This window comes from Pteropus vampyrus, unplaced genomic scaffold, assembly GCF_000151845.1.
Source record: "Pteropus vampyrus isolate Shadow unplaced genomic scaffold, Pvam_2.0 Scaffold76, whole genome shotgun sequence".
Taxonomy (NCBI): Eukaryota; Metazoa; Chordata; class Mammalia; order Chiroptera; family Pteropodidae; genus Pteropus; species Pteropus vampyrus.
Window position 1 is genome coordinate 4,508,117 of NW_011888857.1, and position 17,686 is coordinate 4,525,802.

A 17,686-nucleotide genomic window follows, 5' to 3' on the forward strand; every position below is an offset into this window, starting at 1 on the left:
TTCCCTTCCCTTTCCCATTCTTTTTTATTTTCTTTGTTTTTTATTAATAGTATTTCCTTTGCCCAGTGTGAGAAGTAAGGAAGAAGGAATTAAATTTATAGAGTACTTACTATATGCCAGTTGCTTTTTACAGACATTATCTTTTTTGAGCCTTACAACAATTTTTCAAAATCGATAATACTAGCTCCATTTTGTGGATAGGGAGACCAAGGCCCAGGGAGTGTATGGGACTTGCTTAGGATTGTGAAGAAATACAGTGGCTGAACTGGGATTTGAAATGAGACCCTTGTGACTCCAAAGCCAGCTGTCTCTCCCAGGCACAGGAATGAAACTATATGAGTGTGGCTGAAGGCCAATGAATATGTACCAAGTGATGTCTAGATATGTCCCTGTACAGCTGAGCAAACATTTGGTGACTTGTGCAACCCTAAACGCAGTATGGGGTCAAGACTAGTCGTCCTGTGGGTAGGAAAACGAATTCTTGCCATGTCCACACTGTTTGTGAAAGTGATTTTGTCTCAGAAATTACTGCTCGCTTGTTTAAACATTTGTTCGAAATTTCAGTTGATAAATGAGCTCTAAATGAATGTTAGAAACTGTTTTCAGAGAGTGAAGCACAGTTAGTGCAATGCGGTGAACTTGGTGGTCATGAGCGACCCCACAGAAAGCCATTCTTATTGGAAGCTTCTTCAGTTCAAATTCTGCCAGCTTCCAGATAGTTCCTCCAGGAGTCATGCAGGATAGGATACCTTTCCTCTGACTGGGAGGAATTCCATCTCTATTCCTCTCTGCACTCAGCTGGGGCAGTACAGCCCAGAGGATTAGCAGGATTTGTGCCTGGGCCAGCGAGATCTGCCCTGGCGTGCAAGTCATTGACTTCTGAATGACCCTCTGCCCTGAGACAAATGGCTCCTGGGTCTCGCACCCCCTACACACTTCCTAGAGTTTCTTGGTTTACTTAGTTTGTGGGTAACGCAGGGAAAGGAAAGAGGGGCAGCTTGCAAGATGTCCCTGGGAGAAGGAACTCGGGACCATATAGTCCTTTCACCGCAGGCAACCACTTGTGGAATTTTCCCTGATGTTTGTGTGGTTCTCAAGTTTCCAGACCTGCTCAACCAAGCTCTTGGAGTTGGCTTTTCAGCACAGAGAAGTACTTGGAGCTGCCAGGCCACCAGTTTAGCCTTGGGGCTGTGACTAAACAAATAAGGGGGACCCCTCCCCCAACCGGGTGAGTTTATTTTCAAAGATAGGGCTTCCCCAGATGTCGCCATGGAGCCCACAGGAAGGCCTCTGTGGGCAGCGGGCTGCGGTAGCTATGCATAGGCAGCTAGGGGACCCCCTCTCCCTGACCCGTTTAAGTCACACTGTGATTGATGATTGGAATGGAAAAAAAGCAACTGCAGATGGGCAGACAGCGGGATAAGCGAAAACAACAGTGCCTGTTTCTGGCATCTGTCCCTGCCTGAGGTGGAGGAGGCACTGTAAGTAGTCTACTAGTGAAAATCATGGGTTTTGGACTTAGACAAGTTCAGTTCAAATTCCACCAATATCATTTACTGGCTGGGTGACTTTGGGAGAATTTTTATCACTGTTCTGAGTCTTTGGGAGAAGATAGCGATATCTGTCTCAGGGTTGTTCTGGTAATTAAATGAGGTAATACAGGGGAAAGTACTTACAGCAAAGCCTGGCAAATAGCTACAATTAGTTTGTGACTATATAAAACACTCTGCCCAGGACCCGGTACCAAAGAAATGCTCAGTGCTTGGGAACTGTTTCATGGGATCCTGGAATGCCAGCATGGATCTTGCCTGAAGCCACAGTGGCTAATCCAGGATCATACTCCTAGCTCGTGGCAGAGAGAGGACTGACCACATCACACTTCCTGTCTGCTCTCCCTTTGAAGAACCCCTAGGCCCCTGTTTTGCTCATCAAACTTAGTTTGGGGTTTTAGAGGTTGAGTTTCCTGGAGAAAATTTTATTTTGCAGTGTTGCTTTGAAAGAGTTCAGGCTCCCAGTTCTGTTTGGGTTGGTAGTCAGCAGCACGATGGGAACACAAAAAATACCACACTTGGTAGCTGCAGAAATGGATTTAAATTTTACCTGTAACTCATCAATTCTGTGAGCTTGGGCCAGTGACTAAACTCTCTGAGACTCGGTTTCCACAGCCCTTCCCGACCTGTCTCTGCCGATTTTCGGAGGCACATGTGGGTGAGTCCTCCTGGTCCCTTGGCATATGGTGCTGGGTCTCACAGCTCCCACTGAGGCACTTTTGTTCAAGGGTGGGTGTGTAATCAGTTGCTAAAAATGGGGAGAGCAAGGAGGAACATCTTATGCTACCATGATGCTGATGCCACTGCCCAAGACTCAGTTTCTTCTTTCGTAAAGTGGGGATATTAAACAGTACCTATCTCCAAATATGTTGAAGATTTAATGAGCTAATATAAAGAGATTAGAACAGTGTCGCGAACATAATACTCAATGAACATCAGTGTTGTTATTATTATTAGGTCAGGTTGCAGGGACTAGGTACTTGGAAACTCCCTGCCCCCAGCCAATCTGTGCCTCAGGGGCTAGATTGGTGGCCTTGGTCATAAGATAAGAGGGTAGCGGAGCTGCCAGGTGGAGCAGTTGCATGGGAGGCACCCAGGATTCATGGGAACAGGAGGGCATTGATTTGCAATCTTAGCATGGATTTGGGCTAGAGATCTGGAAGCCTGGACTTTGTCTGTGGTTGGTGGCTGTGAGAGCCACTTATTGCATCATTCTTGTTATTTTTTAGTGACTAGAGCAGAGCAGAGTCTTTTCCTGGTTCAAACAGGAGTCATGGGCAAGGCCAAGCAGTAAAACAGGGCAGCTGTCAGGAGAATTCAGGCTACAGTGGGCGTAGTGCCCAGGCCAGCAGCCTGTGATAAGGAGGAATGCAGTGGAACGTGACATCTGCTGCCCAACCACGTCCCCACACTGCCTGGCCTTGTCCAGCTGCTTAGGACAAGGAAGGAAACTAGCATTTTCCCACTGCCATTGTGTACCAGACAGGTCATCAATCTTAGCTCAACTCATCCTCATAACCCCTCAAGATGGTTATCATTTCACTTTATGCAAGAGGAAGAGGAAGACAAAGAGGAGATTTGAAAGTGCTCAAGAGACAGAGAGAGGCAGAACGAGTATTCAAGCCTGGAGACTCAGCTCCAACACCCATGTTCCTTTTATGGTACATGGTAGTTTTCACTGGCCTAGCCATGACATCACCGGCAACATCTGGCTTATCTTTAATCAATGCCAAACCCAGCAAGAGGAGACAGAACAAAATCTAGAGGCAGGTGGCTCCTGACACTAATGGCCTGAAGGAAGGAGAAGCACAAGCCCAAGACTCCTTCCTAGTTTGAGTGCTCTTTGCTGACCCCTGCCTTTTACCTTCCTGCCCCCAGTACCCCGGACACACCCTTGGCCTGGAAGAGGCAGCCTGTCCTGGTGCCAGCCCAGCAGGCTTGGCCCACAAAACAATAGCTGGAAGAGCCTCTTGGAACAAGTACTTCCTGAAGTGCCCAGAACAGCCACTGTCCCCGTGGCTCAGGAACAATCACAATTCACACTAGCTTCCACCTCCTTTTTGGGGCCTCCTGCACTCTGGGCAGAGCCCTCCAGGCCAGCTGCTACAGGCTCTGAGCTCCAGGAAGGACAGGCAGAGATAAGTGCAGGAGGCCAAGGCTCAGTCTGCTCAGATGCCTAAAGGGTCTAGGACAGACCTTGATACACACACACACACACACACACACACACACACACGCACACGCACACGCACACGCACACGCACACACTTACACATATACGTATACATGTATATATAATTTCTTTTCCACATTGAAGCTAGAGGAAAATTCCTGGATTCTTGCTTTTCTTTAACCTTCCTGTAAACCAATGGCCTCACTCTTGATCTGTGTACTTTTATCATCTTTCTTTGCACTTCATAAACAAAGAGGGAGAAAAAGAAAAAAAAGCCAAAAGGAAAAAATAAATCCTGGAATAAGACTATACACCCAGTTATTAATTTGGCAACATTAAATGAGACCTGCTGTGTGCCAAGCACAATGGAGTACAAAAAAGAATTATTTGGTGTTTACTCACTCATGTATTTACTACTCATTTCATAATAGTGATAGAGCCCCTGCTGGGTCCCAGGCATTGTGGGTGTGACAATGTCTGGGCAGCTCGGCCTCTGCCCAGTGTGGAAGGTAAACAAGTGCACCAGCAGTCGACATGCCTGGTTTATGTGAAGGGGAGTTTAGGGTGACGCGCAGGAGGGGCAGCAGACCCTGATCAGAGTCCTGGAAGATGGACAGGGGGAAGGGAGCTCAAGGGAAGACGAAGTTAGGCTGTGGGGTGGGAGAGTGTATAGGAAGAAGTATTGGCATATGTGAGGCTAGAAGAGAAAAAGGATGCAGGTTTTCCAAGAAACGTGAAGGAGCTCCATGCGGCCAGATGCGAGAAGAATAATAAGTCTCATGGTTAGACTTCAGCCTTCCCTGGGTTACAATCCTTGCCGGGCTGAGTGTCCTTGCCCAAACTATCTGGCAAGGACACTTGCCCAGAAGTGAGTCCTGTAACTCACTTTCATTCTCTGTAAAATGGATGTGAAGAAAATAATAGTACCTACTTCATTGGTTGTGATAAAGATTAAAATGAGCTAATACACGTGAAGTGCTTCCGTTGTTTGTGGCACGCAGTAAGTGTTATAGAAACGTCAGTTGTGATTAGGTGAGAAATGATGGACAGGAAGCTTGGAGAAGTGAGCAGTTCCACACAACTGGAATGAACTCTAGTGAACCGAGAAGAATCAGAAAGACCCAACTCCTGCCCACAGGCAACATGCAGTATTGAGTTGTTAAAAACCTGGACCTGGAGTCAGAAAGACTTGGATTCCAATCTCATCTGTGTGACCTTGGACAAATTATTTGCCCTCTTTGAGCCTCACTTTTCTCCTCTGTAAAATGGGCATAATGATAGTGTATTCCTTAGAGTGTTAAAGTGAGTACTAACTGAGGTAATATATGTGAAGTAAAGAGTATATAAAACACATTATTAGAAAAAAATCATAGCTATTATGATCATTGGTATAAAATGAAAGGGAAACAACATTAATATAAGGGAGACCATCTTTTAATAACCAGGATAATGATGCTTTGGAGTCTACAACTTCTCAGAAGCTTCCCTTTGCTCTAGAATAAAGATGTGCCTAATTCATTGGCTTCATCTCTTGTCTTCCTCTTTCTCTTTCATTACTTCATCTATTCTGTTTGTATATACACTGCCTAGAAAGTTCCACTCCCAAACCTTCAGATCGTAGGTGAAACATCATTTACTGGGGGAAGCTTTCCCTGACCTCAGACATGATCAAGTTTATGTTCCCTTGCCGCACGTTCTCATAGTACCCTGTGTTTTGATTCACATCTGTTTTCCTATCTAGACTATAAGATTCATGAAGCCAGAGGTCATATCTGTTTTACTTATTATTGTATCTCCAACACTTAGTATGGTCTTCATAATAAACAAACCAATAAGTATTTACTAAATAAATGTAATAAACAAGAACGCAGTGCAAGAATAAACTCTTAGGGAGAAGCTGGAACCTGTTCCTAAGGTCCAAGAACCATTCATAGAGCAGTTTTCCAAGGTCCCCCTGTGTTCTCTAAGTCAAAACGGCAGACTCCAAGACCCCGTTCCTTTGCCTGGACAGCAGTGTAATCGATACATCACACAGTAATGAACCGAAGGGCTGATTAAGAGCTTATGTAAATGTTGAAAACGTTGACAGTATTCATTTCCCTCGGATTTTGCCATGACTCAAAGGACGGGAATTTTTCAAAAACGCTTTTAGAGCATACCCACACCCAACTATGGAAACCTTAGAAGAATGTAGTTCAGGGAATGTCCCTTGGTGAGGGATTAGGAGGCTCCGAACACGTTTTCAAAGGCATATGGAGACAAGATGTCAGTAGGAGCTTGTTTCTCTGACAGAATCTGAAATGCTTTTACCCAGCAAGTTTCCAAGAGGCTTTTAAGTGAAGAGGTTAATGTTGTAGATTTATAAATAAATGGATGTTTGTGGTGACTTCATTGTGGTTCATGTGACAGGGCAGACTGCGGGAGAGGGGAGAGGAGATTATGCCTTGCATCAACAGCTTAATTGCTTCTTCTGCCTCTCGGTTCAGTGAGCAGGAGGAGAGAGAGCTCTGGATGAGGAATTGTGGACCTTTCTTTCTAATCCTAAGCCTCTGATGAGCTGTGTGACCATGGGCATAATAGTAACTGTTCTCTGCTTCAGTTTTCATTTGCCCGATGAATGAAAAAAATTCCTTCATCCAAGTGTTGTAAAATTGGCTTGTAATAACAGTTGCTAAAACTCATTGAGCCCTTACTATGTGCCAGCACGTTTATGGACTCCCTCTATTGATCTTCATAGCAACCTGTGAGATAGATTACTATAATTACCCCATTTTACAGATGAGGATGGCCCAAGGTCAAACAGCTGGTAAGTGGTGGAGCCATGATTGGAACCCAGGCTGTCTGGCTCTGGAATCAGTTTTAATGACTGTGCTACACTATACTGTCTTTCTAGGTAGTGGGTGCAAGGGTTGGGAAGGGCTTCAAGAAGAATAAAGTTCAATTGCTTGCTGGCTGGCCAGGATCTCGAAAGAGAGTCCTTAGTGGGAAGGAGATTGGTGGAGTGGCTGCCAAGGAAAGACAGGACGTCTCTGTGGTAACTGCCCCTCCAGAAGGTGAGGTTTATATTTTTATGGCTAGTATTGGGGAATGAGAGTGCTGAGACCCTGGGCTTCCATCCAGTCTTGGCCACTTAGTATGTGACTGACTATTAGGGGAAGTTACTAATCTGATCTCAGTTTTATAGTTTACCTGGAAAATGGCACTGTTAAGTCTACAGGGTATTGTGTGGAAAATGGCTGCACATAGCGGGCGGTCAATGAGTTTCTTCCACCCTTTATATCATGGTCCCAAGAAGATGAATTTATTTAGTGTCAATCATATCCCAAAACTACTTTGGAATGTATTTATTCTTTGGGTTCTTCAGAGCGCCCATATTTTATGTTGGAAGTGTTTTTCAGGTCAGGGTAATTGATAAGTTTTCAGGTTCACTTCCACACTCATGTTTATCTATTGAAGAGCAATTTCCTTTTCCTTTGGTCTGAGGCAGATGACAATTCTCGATGACATTTTAGCCTTCCTGAAAGACGTAACACCTAAACCCTGTCTATACTTGTGAGGAGTTTGTAAGGAGTGAAGTTTTCTATGAATCGTGTCATCAAGGCTGGAGCATTTTTTACTCCAAAAGGAATAGTCATATTTACTGTATAAGCTGGGGCTGAGCAGATTAAAACAAAGATGAGAACTTCTGATTAAAGACTCGCCCTTAGTGCTGGGCAGACCCACCTAGGTATGATTAAATTATTTGAGTCCTAATTCACATTGACAAACAGGAGTGTTTAAATGAGGGATCACCAAGAGGTGGAGAGACTTGAACACTTGTCATGCAAGGAACAGATTGTATTTTGAAAGGTATATGGTAAGGCAGAGGCAGAGCCATGGGGAGTCTCACGTAGACCTCGAACTTACTCCTACTCCACACACACACACACACACACACACACACACACACTCTCCAGATGGAATGCCCTAAATGATGACTCAGAGTCATTAATAACATGACCACTTGTGCAGCCCAAAGATTAGACAGCCAAAAGCCAAGAGTCTGTTATGTTGAAGTGGCACTGGGTGGGAAGCACTCTCTCCAGAGACTGGGGCAGAGTGACTGGGGCAGGGTATGACTTGCCAGAGGAGGGTTCACAGAATGTTTAGACTGTGACTCATGAAGGTCTTGGATGAATAAATAGCTCTCTTTCTGCTGTGACTGTTGACAGGGCTGGTGACAGCTTACCTTTGCAGTTGCCAAGGAGAATCTGACTCTGATTTTTGACAAGTTCAACTTTTCTAACCAGCCGGGCCCTCCAGAGGGACCACCATGAACAAAGACCTGGCCAAGTCTAAGGGGCAATGAAGCAATGGGTGATATTTGGAGGCATGAAATCAGAAGAGCAAACATCTCTTCCCAGCCAAGGAAGAGTCATTGATGAGAAGGGAGGATTGGAGGAAGAAAATTTTCTGCTCCCAGGATTGGGAGAACATTTTCATGTGGCTAGCTGGCCATAGACTACCACTTTTAACAAAGTCTTAGAGCTTCATAATTCTGGTGAGAAGAAAGGTAGTACTCTTTCTGGAAACGACTATACAATTTAGGATATATTTGGCTACCAGTAACAGAAAAATCTGATAGTGTTTTAAGCTATGAAGATATTTGATTATCTCATAGAATAGGAGTCTGGAGGTAAATATTCTAAAGTGAGAACAGCAGCTCAATGGCATTATCAAGATGCCAGGAACTTTTCCATCCTTCTACCTTTCCATCCTCCATATGTATATAGGTCATTGATTCTGCCAAACATCCAGACATCACAACAGTGTTCATAGATAGAAAAGTGTCAAGGGGATAGGGGTGTGGAGTAGCAAAGAATCCTTTTACTTGAATGACTATGCCATTTTATCAGTGAAGGAACAAAAATATCCCAGAAGTCCTCCAAGCTAACTTACACTTACATCTAATTGACCAAAATATTATGAACCAAAACTGGGTCACATGTCCATCCTTAACTGCAAAGGAGTCTGGGAAAGAGACTGTCTGGCAAATGTTAATGGAATAGCCATGACTGACTTAGACCAAACATAATTCAACCACCTCAGGGCTGGGCACCTTGCTGTCTTGAGTAAAATTGATATTCTGTTGGCAAGGAAGTTTATTGGGGGTAGAAGAATGGTTTCTGCCATATAGCCTTAGAAAGCTAGTCAAACATTACGCTATGAAGGCACATCATTAATATAAAATAAAAAAACAGAGATAGAGGTGTGAATTTGCAGAATTTTCAAGACAGAAAGGTTTATAGGAATGTGATGGATTCCAAAGACTGTCATTGTGTGCCAATAGAAGATTGCAGAAAAAAATAAATTACTTAATGTGCCCTTTGTTGTAATAATCCTTTGAGTCCCTGGTCTTCACCTGCTCTGTGACCATTCCAACTCCCTCCAGACAGAGCTGGCCAGTTCCTCTTCACTCCCATTGCACTTTGCACACACCTTGATTATACAAATCACCACACTCAATTCAGAGTCAACAGAAATTTATTGTGTCCCTTCTCTGACCGGGTCCTGTGCTTGATATTCTATCTGCATCAGTTCAGGAGAGACCTTCCATGGCTTCTCGTTGTCATCAGGTAAAGGGAATTCATGGAAGGTAAACTCAGGTGAATTTTTAACTTAGCTCACAAGGCCCTTTGTTCTCACCCAGGCTCACTTCTCTTGTCTCACTTCTTGCTCCGCCTTTTCTTCGAATCCTACATTTTATCTATTCTCAACTCATAGAAGCTGCCCATTTCTTCTCTTCACGCCTTTGCACTGCTAACCTTCTTCATAGAACATTTCGCTTCTCTGCCTGGCCAGCTTTCACTCATCCTTCAGACCTCAGCTTAGATGTCATTTCCCCTGGAAAACCTTTCCTGGTCCCCAGGACTGGGCTAAGTAGCCTTTCTCTGTGTTCTTTCACACTCTGTGTGACACAGTTCTAAGTCACTCTATAGTGCAACTCCTGGGTTTCCCAGCAGTGGGACCTGGTTGCATTCACTCTTTTATTGCCAAATGCCTGGTGCAGCGCTGATCCATGCTGGTAGATATTTGTCGAAGGCTGAATGACAAAAGTTATTCATCACATATTTAGTGCCGGATCACATAGCAGAGCACGCAGCTGCAGCCCTGGTCCAGAGGAGGGGATCTCTGAGCACTCATTGCGGCTGTAAGTAAACACTGGGCCAGTTGCCCTGTCACTGTGCGACTGTGGGCAAAGCATGTCCTTTATCTGAGCACCAACGTTTTTTTTCTAAAACTGATGAAAAAGAGAGAGATGAATTAGTTTTCGACTTTTTTTTTTAAAAAAAGCAGGAAAATTCCCCTTTGTTTAATTTTCCAAATGAATTATCACGCTGAAATCTGCTCACAAAAACAATAGAGGAGGGGCTCTGACTGAAGCAGGGCCATAGTACAAGTTTCCTTTGCTGCTGTAACAAATGACCACAAAGGTAGTGGCTTAGAACAACATGAATTTATTATCCGACAGTTCGGTGTGTTAGAAGTCAGAGGGGTCTCTCTGGGCAACAATCAAGATGTTGGCAGGCTACGTTCCTTCCTGGAGGCTCCAGGAGAACACCATTTCCTTGCCTTTTCCAGCTTTGAGAGGTGACATTTCTGGGTTCATAGCCCTTCCTTCATCTTCAAAGCTAGCAATGTGCATTTCTTTAACCATTCTTCCGTAATCACAGTTCCCTCTGACCATAGTCTGGAAAGGTTCTTCACTTTAAAGACCTGTGTGACAAGATTGGGCCCACTTGAACAAACCTCAGTAATCTCCCCATCTCAAGGTCCTTAATTTAATCAGATCTGTAAAATTCCTTTTGCCATTTAAGGCAACATAGTCACAGGTTCTGGGAGTTAGGACATTGACACCTTTGAAAGGCTATTATTCTGCCTACCATAGGGGAGAGAAGACTTTGGGACGGGGTAGGAGTCTCTCTCTCTGGCTTCCCTTCCTGGGGTGCCCTTGCCTCCCCAGTGGTCTCTGGAGCCTCAGAGCAGAGGGTAAGACCTCCATGGTCTCTAAGATCTCTTCTAACAACTGGCTGAATAGCTCTGTGGGCTTGGAAAGTTATTACCTCTCTATCCTTCCATTTTCCCAACTGCAACGTGGGGATAAGTCTATCTATCTGATAGGATTGTGCTGAAGTGACAAGAAACAATCTATTCAAAGTGCTTAGCCCAGTGCTTGGCACATAGTCAACGTCCAGAAAGTCTTAGCTCTTTTCATTATCAGGTGCCTAAGGTTCTTTTCCATGCCAAAAAGTGGCTCCATCACCCCAATTCAGAATATATCTGCAGCAGATGAGAAACTGATTTTCCTGGGTCATTTAGCCACCATGCCAAAATTCTTAAAAAGTTTAAATTATTTTACCTCCAAAATAAAGCATGTTTTTTGTGCCTCTGGGATCAGAGACGTTTTGTTTTTTTGAGCATCTGGAAAAAATGGTTAATCTGGTGGGTACCAATCAGAATGTAGCAGGGGTCGGCTCACATCAGAAAGTCATATGAGGCCCTGGTGTTTCTTTAGGAACTGGCCGTGAGACAGTTTGTAAAACACAAATACCAGGGAAATTTACCAAATTTCAGGCTAGAATTTTATAACTTCTGGAAGCACCATATTCCAGATGATAATAAAAAATCTGGCCTACTACAAGTAAATAGCCTCTCAAGTAACTTTTGAAGACCGTCACGGTAACATTCATGGGAGGGGCCAGTCCTATTCAAGAAATATATGTCTCTCTTGTCTCCAAGCCTCACAGTGGCATCTCTGAGCTAGAGCCAACTGGGCATGGAGTGTCAGTAATGTTAATTGTATTCATCCTTTCTGATTTAGTCACACCACTTGGAGGGTTCTACCCTAAACTCAAAATGTGGAAAAAAACTTTAGGCACAAAGACGTTAATTGCAGCTTTATTCGTAATAGTCCTAAATGGAAAGCATCTCAAATTGTCTGTATTAGGAGAAGGCCTTAGTAAATTATGGCACATCCAGTTAATGAAACAGAAGGTAAGCCAGTGCTTACAAGGAGCTTTGAAGAACATGAGAAACTGCTTATGGCATATTCCCTGAAAAAAACAAAGATGCAGGATACACATTTGTATATGTAGTCTGATCTCTATGTTGTTAGGAAATACATCAAAAAGTTATTTGTGCTTTTGCTTTTTCCCAGGCATTTCGAGTATGGAAAATGGTTCCGTTCCTCTCATTACTCTTTTCTGATACTTCTCATCTTTTACAACAGAATGAATGTATAGTGTACTGGGTAGGGAGCAGACCCTGTTGCCTACTGATCTGCCTCTTCTCTGAATGTCAGTTTTCTCATCTGTCATGTGGGAGCAATCATCATTCTGGGCTGTGAGCACGAAAGAGTGAAGGGCTTGACACAGCCCTTTGTACACAGTAAGTGCTCAAGAGATGCCAGCTAGTATTGTTATTTTCAGATTGCTGAACCCTCTCCAACAAAACTAAAAAGAGGAATATATAGTGCTCGCTTTGGCAGGACATATACTAAAAAGAGGAATATATAGCCTGCTCTCCTACATTTAATTCAGTCAAAAACTTATCCCAAAGAGTTATTAAATAATTTTTCTTGTTTCTAGTTGTTAGTCACCTATGACATTTGGAGAAACAACTAAATGGTCAGCAGCTAAAAGCCTTTTGATTGAGAATACTCAGTTCTTCTATTTGGAGAAAAATTGAAGACCTCAGCTTTCTCTTCAACTCCTGCTCTTCTACCCTCTCTAAGAGTCAACCCCCATCCCTCAACACTTTTTGGGGGTTCTCACTAGCTGCACATCTGTATATTCATCAACTGTGTACCGATTTGGGTGCATATAACAGAAAGCTGACCAGAATAGTATAAATGAGTGTATTGGTAATTTATCTCTGCATAACAAACTGCCGAAAATTTAGTAGCTTAAAACAATATGCATTTATTATTCACAGATTCTGTGGATCAAGAGTCTGAGCATGGCTTAGTTGGGTCCTCTGCTCAGGGTCTCACAAGACTGCAACGCAGCTGCGCTGCATTCTAATCTGGAGGCTTGGCTGGGGAAGAATTCACTTCCAAGTTCATTCACATTGTTTGTTGACTATTTTCCTCACAGCTGTAGGACAGAGGGCCCTAGAATTTTGCTTACTGTAGGCCACCTTATCTCCTCAAGGCCGCCTACAGTTCCTAGAAGCTTCCTGAAATTTGTAGAGGCTTCCCACAGTTCCTAAAGACCACCTTGCCATGTGGGCTTTTACAATATAGCTGCTTACTTTATTAAATCAGCAAGGAGAGTCTCTAGAACAAGTCTGCTAACAAGATGAAGCCTATATAAAGAAACGTTATCATGGACATGATAACCTTTGCCATAGTCTATTGGTTAGAAGCAAGTCACAGGTCCTACCCATATTTAAGGAGAGTGGATCACACAAAGACATACCCACCTGAAGACGGGGATCATGGGGGCTACCTTTCAGTCTGTTCACCATCACAAGGAAGGGGGATATTTTTTCATGGTAACAAGAAGACTGAACACAGGTAGATAGGGGTTGAGGGAGCATCTCCATGTTGCTATCCATGCCCTAGGCTCTTTACTTCTTTCTGTTTTACCACCTTTCATTTTTTGGGTCATAAGATTGATGCTGCTATTCTAGACTCACATCCTCATTTAAAGCAGGAAGAATGGGGAAGAGAAAAAGACACATGCCAGCTAAGTATGACTCTTCATCAATAAAATAATAGATTCTCTGAAGCCTCACCCATATATGCATTCACTGCCTCTCATTGACCTCATCTGTATCACATGGACACTTCTACTGCACAGGCCATTGGAATATATAAATTGTAATAAATGGTATTCATGTGACCTCCAACAAAATGAGCAATGTCTGCCACAGATATTTTCAATATGTGGTCATATGAGTGAAAGCTTCCAGTGAGGGCTAGCCTATGAGTTAAATCACAAAGCTTAAATGAGAAAATTAATGAAAAATCCTTTGCACAGTGCCTGACACATAACAGTTTTTTGATCAAGGTTGCCTCTTCTCTTAGTTCCTCCCTTTTCCCTGCATTGTCCCCACTTCTTGGTCTGAATGCTCCAAGCACAGCAGCACGTCCAGAGTTAAGCACCCTGACACACAGACAAGTCGGCATTTGGTGCTCAGAGTAAAGTCGAGGAGGGAAGAATGTAATAGCCCCAGCTGGAACCCTGCCAGGGGACTAGCAACTGCAACACCCTTATTTACTCTAGGGAGGAGCAGCTTGGAAACTTTTTATGAGATTCCAGAAGCAGCAAGGTCATCAGTTTTATGGCCATCCTGCTTCATTTGTAAATACAGCCTTTGAATGATAATATTTGGGCTCCATGACAAGAACAAGGCTGATCCTAGCTCCTCTGGAATAGGGGACAATAAAATAAATAAAAGATATTGTATTTCACACAACTGCAAAGTTTGAGTCACTTCAGACCATCAGCAAACAGCAACAACAAGCCAGTTGTACCTTCAGAGGGCTTCATTTCCAGGTTGCTTCATGGCAAACCCCCTGTGTGTGTCTAAGGTAGGTAATCTGATTTGTCAGGTCACAGGCAAAGCAACATGTGTTTACTATCATGCTCATTTTGCAGCCAGCTGTAAGAGTCTGGAGGAAAGCTCTTGGTCAGGCCTGTTTTCTGTGGTAAAGTCAAGGTCGAGGAGGAGGGCTGTGTCCCAGCCAGCCTTTGTGTGTTCTTGTAAATAGGAACCAGCTCCTCTATGGACACCTGGACCTCTTTCTCTAATTGCTCACTGGACCATGGCTTTTACTGCAGCTGAATATTTACTAGGCCGGGCCCAGGAAACATTCAGCCTCCACTGTCTGGCCAGCTGCCAGGGCCAGCTCTGATTGCTCTTGGCCATGGGGACAGGGTTGCCCTATCTTTGGTATTTTTTTCTTTGGGATACAAGACACAAAAGCAGAGCCAGCCTGTGTGTATCTGTGGGGACCGAAGGAGAGTGTGGTGAGTGGAGATAGGAAGTGGCAGAGAGGTGGGAAGACATTTTTCATAAATGGATACAATTTTCTCCTTTGTAGGCACAATTCCTGGCACCTAATAGACTCTTAGTGGATAGTTGTTAAATGAAGAAATGAGTGATTTTATTCATTTAACTAATATTTATTGAATATTACACAACACAGAACTTGACAGGTAAGATTTGAACTCTCCTGGAACTTGCATTCTGGTGAGGGGTTAAAAACAACAAAGAACAGAATCCTGTATTCTTTGGCTACTGAATTTTAGATATCTCACATGATTTTGTCTGACTTGTAGTTATAATTTATGAAGTCATATGAGGTTCATAACTTATGAACCTCACCTTTCTGGGTATCTGTGTCATAGAGTTGCTGAGAATTAAATGAGAAAATACACATGAAAGTCACTCTGTGAAATGAAATGCATGGTACAAATATTAGTCCCCAGCAAAGAGTGAAGCACAAAATAGACAGAAAAGACATTCATGTAGTTTTGGATTCTGTTAAATTAAACTCTGTTAAATTAAAAAATCAATAACATCAGATGGAAGAGACATGCAGAGAGAAATCTTAAGAGCCAAAGAAAATGTGTAATCTAATCAAGATATCAGGCCAAGCTGGAGCTGCAGGCATTCATGAGGCAGAATTGGGGTTATGTATATAATCTGAGTTCCAGGATGTGACCATGTCCCTTTTGAAGTTACAGAATCATTGATATATCTAAAAATAGAGTTCCGTATGTCACATCAAGGTTACCAAAATCTCTGATCACGAGTCATTCCAAGAATGCTGAGATGGCAACTCCCCATACTTTGTGAGATGATTTAATAGTTCTCTTAGTTTTGTAAAAAGCATCGCCCAGGAAACCTGAATTTCCAAATCTCTTGTCCAGCCAGATAGTTCTGTGCAAGGTAATTTCAGTTAACAGGGACGATGATCGTCTTTCTTACTGAGTAAGCATTTTTCATTTCCTAGAAGTTTTAGATTATATATACATGTGCTTAAAATGATCAGAACTATAGTATAAATATTTTTGTTATTTAGGCCATATTTTATATTTTTATATACTTATAATGTTTAAGAAAATTTGGCCTTTTAAAATGATATTCTGATAATTCTAATTTAAAGTATATAATTAATGAATTATTGAGATACAACTTTAAGTGGAAATTCATGTCAATCATATTTATAAACATAATTTATTAGGTTAACTATTTGAGAACATTTGTTGATAAGACGATTGACGTGCTTAAGATGAAAATTGAATTTATAAATGCAGTTTAAACCATTGAAGGAATTTAATGATCTAAGGTAGCAATGTAACCAAGCATTGGTCAAAGGCCCTTTAAAAGTAACTAAAAAAGAAATGATGGTTAAAATTTGCTCCACTTATAAATAAAAAAGTAAAATTTGCAAGTGAAATGTAAAATCCAAGAAAGAAAATATATTTTAAAATGTGTAACTTTAATCTAATAAATTGACCACTAACTTATAAATCCAAGATACATTTCTCAATAGTCTTTTCAGTACACAAACTCTCAGGGCATCAAAATAACTTAGATTCACGGAGGCAACCTGTCCAAAGGGCACATAGTTAATAGGAGGCACAGTCACAATTTCAAGCCAAGGTCTGGATCCTGCATCTTTCAGTTGAACTCTGCTGCCCTTCTTGGCTGCATTTTTAGTACCTTACCTCTTTTACAGCACCCATAATATATTTTGCCTGGGATTGGAATTATTAATCTGTGTCTTATTTTGGCTACTTGCCTCTCCCCAGCTGCTAACACAGGGTCAGACATAGGGTGGATGTGGGGGGACCTCAATAAATGTGTCGGATTCAAATGGTTGTAGGTCATAAATAGCCTCTGAGAAAGTGTGGCTGTCATGGGAGATACATATAGAACGTTATCTCTCTGTGACACTGTTTAGCTTTACGGGGCTCTGAGTCACTTCATCAGAGGCCCAAGCTCTAATGAAGAGAATGTAAGCTAGCCCTGTGCTTTCTGCCTTATTTTAAGATTTGATTCCATGAATATCCTTCAATGTCCACCCACTGCTCAGGATAAAGACTAAAATCCTTTCTATGCTTAATGAGACTAGTATAGTCCAGCCCCTGACCACCTCTTCAGACTCCCTACTCTATTTGATCTGAGCACATGACCTTAATTTAGTTCCCTGAACAAACCAAGATTTTCTGCAGAAAATCTTGGTCTCTACATAAGGCACTCTGAACAGCTCTCTGAACTTCTCCTTCACAGCACTTGCTAGAGGTTGTAATTATATATTTTTTATTTGTAGTTATTTAGTTAATATTTTCTTCCTATGGAAGGCCTTCAGCTCTGTGTACTTCGCCTGTTTTTTACTCACCATTATGCTTGGTGCACAGTAGAGGCTTAATAAATGTAGGCTTTTATTATTATTGTTAACATTTAATAAATGCCTGTTGTTGGGTTGAATGAATGAATGAATAAATGAATGAATGGGAGAATCGACTTTGTGGTGATCATTTAGACTGGCCTGATCTCCACTCACCCGGGAAGGATTTTAGATGAAATCTTATCAGACAGATAGGGGACATGATGTCTGAGATTCCTTCCAGGCCAGTGAGCCTTTTGCTCTAGGAAGGCTGTTTGTCACTTTGCTTTAGCCATTGCTTTTATCATTCTCATGGGGAACTCTGTGTGTGTGTGTGTGTGCGTGTGCGTGTGCGTGTGCGTGTGTGTGATAGAGACACAAACAGAGAGAGAGACAGAAACAGAGACAGAAAGAGACAGAGACACAGAGAGAGACAGACACAGAAAGACAGACAGAAAGAAAGAGATTGTGCTGCCATGCAAGGTGGTGGGAAACAACCTAGGAGTCCTCTGCAAACGATCCTGGTCTCCTTTTCCTTTCTTGCCTCATTCAAGCAAATGAGATCCACTTGGCAGGGAG

General features: G+C 42.6%; 2 long non-coding RNA genes across 4 annotated transcripts in view; one reads left to right on the top strand and one right to left on the bottom strand.

Moving 5' to 3' along the window:
• LOC111741300 overlaps nt 1–17,686 on the top strand; it is a 154,379-nt gene that overhangs the window by 54,427 nt on the left and 82,266 nt on the right. The gene's annotated exons all lie outside the window — the stretch shown is intronic.
• The window catches only part of LOC111741301, a 10,105-nt gene continuing 1,647 nt past the window's right edge, over nt 9,229–17,686 (bottom strand). The window contains exon 2 of the long non-coding RNA XR_002780958.1: nt 9,229–10,003. This is a non-coding gene — a long non-coding RNA (uncharacterized LOC111741301). The remainder of the gene's footprint in view (nt 10,004–17,686) is intronic.